At 39.0% G+C, this 4,991-nt stretch overlaps 1 protein-coding gene across 2 annotated transcripts in view; it reads left to right on the forward strand.

Moving 5' to 3' along the window:
- Positions 1-182: 182 nt before the first annotated feature.
- The window catches only part of USP37 (ubiquitin specific peptidase 37), a 73,395-nt gene continuing 68,586 nt past the window's right edge, over positions 183-4,991 (forward strand). The window contains exons 1-2 of one of the 2 annotated variants that reach the window (XM_006906721.3): positions 183-381; positions 4,593-4,733. The gene's annotated coding sequence lies outside the window, so the exon portion shown is untranslated. The remainder of the gene's footprint in view (positions 382-4,592; positions 4,734-4,991) is intronic. The other variant, XM_015585422.2, reaches the window with a different exon arrangement.

A 4,991-nucleotide genomic window follows, 5' to 3' on the forward strand; every position in this document is an offset into this window, starting at 1 on the left:
CCTTGGGCTGAGTAAGAGGGAAATGGTGGAAAGTCGAAAGTGAATGAAGTGGAAAATGCGCATGCGTACTGCAGCCAGGATGGGGCGGGGCTGCCTCGGCGAGATTCAGCTCGGTGCTGGGGCGGGGCGAGGGCGTGTAGGGGCGGAGTTTGCAGGCTTGCGCGCTCGCGCTTCGTCCGGTCGCGTCGAGTGTGCGTGCGTGCGTTGCGTGTTTGCGTGTGGTCACAGTTCCCGCCATCAGCTGCTCTCCCTGACTCGGGGGAGCGAGCTGTCCCTCTTCGTGCTCGGTGTCCCTTCCTTCCTTACCCTCTCGTCCTCCCATTCCGGGCGGACTCTGTGTTTCCGGCAGGCCTGTCCGGGGCTCCGGTCTCGCAGGCACAGGTAAGGCGGGCCCAGCGAGCTTCTCAACTGAGCCGTTTTCCCCCAGGTATCCTCCCCACCCCGCGCCCCGTGCGGCCCGCCCACTCGGCGTTCACTCTTTTGGAGTTCGCCCCGCTGCTGCTCAGCCTGCCCCTTCCCCTCGTCGCTCCCCTGTCCTCACTGGTACTCCATTTGGGTCTTCCCCCGGGCTTTCCTTCTTTGACCTAGTCTTTACTGTCACTCGCTTTCTCGGCACCCCGAACCTGCCCCATTGCACTGAGAGCTGTCGTCTGCCACTCGCCCCTTAGCGAGGCCTGCTATCTCTAAAGGGGACCAATGTTGCCGCACATCCATCAGGCCTTGGACATGACACGCTCACTCTATTGATAGTTCGCCTTCTTTATTCTCTTAACCATCTCTCTACTAAAAGGCTTGAATTGTATTTTTGTTGTGCATTTGGTTGTTCCCGGTCTCTAGCCATCAGGTCAACTTGTCAAGTTTACCTATTTAAGGTCATGAGCCATGTAAGAAAATGATAATTGATGACAAAATCCTGTTTTCTGGAGAGTTGGCCTGTAGCGATTTTGTGGTAATTCTTTCAAAATTCTGGCTCTGTGTAAATGCTTTTTTTGGGGGGAGGGGCGGAGAGGAAGGAGACAGTATCTGACAAGTATCTAGGCAGAAGAGATATCCAAGAGGATGTCAAGTAGGCAGTTGGATATCTTGGATTGAAGGTCAGAGGAGAGTTCTGGGCTAGACATATGTATAAAATTATATCATCTGCTACGTTGATGGTAATCAAGGCTATGGACATGGATGAAATTGCCTAAAGAGAGTATAGTGCTAGAAAAGAAGGGGACCTGGGATGGAGCACTGAGGAATTCTTGAAGTTTAGAGAAATACTAGTGTAAAAGAGATGAAAGAAGTAACAGTGTTGGATTCTGCTGAAAGGCAAAGTTAAATGAGAACTGAGCAATCAAAGTAACTGATGATCATAGAGATGTTCGATGGAGTAAAATGGAATACCTCGGTTCATTCCTAGGTCCTGTTCTCTTTTTACTTCCCCTTTCCACCCTAAGCTTTAAATTCCACCTATATATTGATGACTTGAGAATTTTTATTTCCAGCCTTTTCCTTTTGTTTGCAGCTCAAGATCTAAATAGCCCTCCCTGTTTGACATCTCAGCTTTTTTCCTTAGGAATTTGAAATATAACATGTCTAAAACCAAAGTCTTAGTCTTCTTTCCATATCCAGATTCTTTATCTAGTATCCCATTTCGTTAAGTAGCATATCCATTTATCCATTTACACGGACTAGACACTTGAAAACCATTCTTGATTTCTCTCTCATCCCATGTATCTATACCCTCTTCAAGTTCTGTTTATTCTATTTCCAATATATGTCTTGAATCTATTTCTGTACATCCACAGTATCACTTTTGTAGTTCAAACCACAGTCTTCATTCACCTGGACTTAATGTCACTGGTGCCCTGTATTCTCATCTTTAAAATTGAAATAATCACCACCTTATTGGATTGTTATGAAGATTAAATGAGATAACCATGGTAAGCACATGGTACACAGTAAATACTGGTAAGCATTAATTGTTATTGTAATTGTTATAAACTGAATCACTTCAGTACTTTCCTATCTGTTTGCTCTATTTTCTTCAATTCTTGTTTCTTTTACTCTCCTCCCCAAATTCAAACAAACTATATCACTTCTCCATTTAACGGTGACATGTCATTTCTCTGCTTAAAACCCTTTAGTGGATTTCTGCCATTAAGTGTTATTACATTTAGGGCAAAATTCAAAATCCATACTGTGGTCTACAAGATTCTGCAAAACCTGATTCTTTCCTACTTCACTAGATTCATCTTGCACCATCTTTCTCTCCCTCACTAAATTCCAGTCACAATGCTTTTCATTTCTTCAGTCACACCAAGTTATTTCCTTCACAGTGCCTTTGCGCATTTTGTTCTCTTTGCCTGGATTCTTCCAGCATGACCATCCCTCAGTTAACTCATTCTTCACTTTTCAGCTTAAGTGGTCCTTCCTCAGAGAAACCTTCTGATGCTCTCTATCCTCTAACCCCCAAGTCTTAAACCTTATTATAACTTCTCACCATGCCCTGTACTTTGTCATTTTTCAGAACATGCAATTATACATTTACTTGTGTGATTATTTAAAATGTCTCATACTAGAATATAAGTTAGTATTTCATATCTGTTTTTCAATAATTGGTTAAATAAGTAAACTGGAGCTTGCTGTAAGAACTATCATGTCTTTTGGAAGCACCACCTTACTGATCTTGTCATCTGATGACAACACCTTTTCACTCTGCAGACAAAGGACATAGAAGAAAAAAAGGGATTTTCAGTTTTGGATAAAATCATTCAGATTTGAGACTCTTTAAATTGGAGATAAACTTTATCTAGGGCAACTTCTCTCTTTCAGCCACACTAATTTTATCTCGTTGTGCATTTGTTTTATGGATCCTTTTAGTCAAGAAAGCCCTTAGAAGTCAGAGCAGGGTTTACATATTTTTAACAACAGGCTAAACTATGAGACCAACGAGGATGAGGTTTCCAAAAATAGATAAAGGAAAATGTCATATTTAAGTAAGTTGGTGGTAGATTTGGAAGAAAATTTAATAATTCGTGTGTGTGTGTAGAACAGGATTTTTGTTGAGAAATAGAAAATAAAACATAGGCAGTGGATGAAAACCAAACACAGAGAGGCATTTGTATTTATTTTATAGGTAGTGATGAGCTGTTAAAAATGGAAGAAAGTTTCAGTTAAGCAAGTTGAAGAAGTTCTAGAGATACATTGTACAACATTGTACCGACAGTTAACAATACTGTATTGTATACTTAAAAATTTGTTGAGAGGGTAGGTCTCACATTAAGTATTCTTAACACAATAAAATAAAGTTTAAAAAACGTTTGGGAAGGAATTAGCGTCAATAGCAAGTATTTAGCATGTACTAAGTGCGTGTTATTTTGTTGGCGTGCAAAAGAAGATAGGCCAGGTCCTCCTCCCCTCATCCCCACTTTTAGGGAGAAAGTTAAGGAGACAGCTAGTGCATACTTTGGTAAGAAATAAAAAGAGTAGTTATTTAGAGAGGGTAAAAGATTCATTGAATGAGAAAACCTGAAGCAGTAGAAATTGGAAAGTGATTGCTGCAAATCATTGATGAGGAAGAAATTTAGTAGTAGTTAAAAATGTGGATTTGGTGTTAGATTTATTTTTGTTTCTTACTGACTCTGTGACCATGGATAATTAGGTAATCTCTCTAAACCTTAGTTTCCTTATCCGTAAAATAGAGATAATAGTAATCTCTGTCCTTTAGGATTATTTGGAAAATTAAATGAAATAATGCATGTATGGCACTTAGCACTGTGCATAATAATGGTGTGTAATAAATATTAGGTGGGCGTGATGGCAAAGTGATACCTTTCTGAATTAGGGTAGTGGTTATGAAAAGACTGAGTTTTAGGTAAATGAGAATGTGGTTAAAATTGATGCTAAGATTTTTTTTCCCCTGAATATAGGTGGAAGGACAAGTGTAGAGAAGTCTGGGGAGCCTCTTGAGGGCATGGACTGTATAATTTTCATGTTTGTGTCCCTCCTACAGTGCTGTCAAATTGTAGTAGCTTAAATGATTTTGTACTTAGTGAGCACATGAATTTAAAGTTAATGTTAAAGCTTTCGAGAAGGCAGTGAGATATGTTTGGGTAAAACTTCAGAGAAAGTTGAGGCTTAGAGATGCCTAAAATTGAGAAAGAAACTCGTAAAGTTAGTTTTGAAAGAAAAGTAAAAACCAAGTTTACCCACCTTTTGAAATTTGTATCAGCGCATCATGAAAGTGATATTTTAAGACTTAAGACATCATTATGTAACAATGTTTATAAAGTCAACAAAGGATGTATTCTTCTTCACCTCCTTCTTAGTTTCAAAATGTAGCAGATAAATAAACCAAGACACAAATTGATTAAGGTACAGGCTCCTCCTGGAGTCCTTCACTTTGCACACGGATATCTTTCTCAAGTTCTTTTGCTGTGAGTGTGTGTGTGTGTGTATGTGTCTTGAGCATTATATTTTAAATGTTTTCAGTAAGGTAGTTTGTAATTTTTAAGTAATCAAAAGGTTAATCTGTTGTATAAATGATGACTTTAAAAATAATTTTATAAATTGGATTCTTTATAAAGGCACACTTATATTTTCTTTAGCTGAGTTGATGGCTTCCGGAGAACTGGCATAGCTGCAGAATATGAGTAGTTCCCCAAGAAGAGTGCATTGCCTTTGGCACAAGCATCAGAATAAAGGTGAATTGTTATTACATAGGGTTTTTCAATAAAAGTCGCTGGAAAGTAAGTAATATTTTTATTTTGGATATACGATTCCAAGAGTATGCATATTGACAAGAATTGAGTTTTCTTTCTTTTTTATAGTAACAGTTTTATGCTTTAGCATGCTTTTACCACAGAATGTATTTCTGAATAAGGATATTTTCAAAGCAGTATCTGAAATATGAGCATTTAAATAACTGTACAGGGTATAGAAACATTTGTCAATGTTACTGAGCTTTCAAAGAATGCTCAAAGTTGAACAATAATTTTACTATTCGT

The sequence above is a fragment of the Pteropus alecto genome, unplaced genomic scaffold (genome assembly GCF_000325575.1).
Source record: "Pteropus alecto unplaced genomic scaffold, ASM32557v1 scaffold110, whole genome shotgun sequence".
Classification (NCBI taxonomy): Eukaryota; Metazoa; Chordata; class Mammalia; order Chiroptera; family Pteropodidae; genus Pteropus; species Pteropus alecto.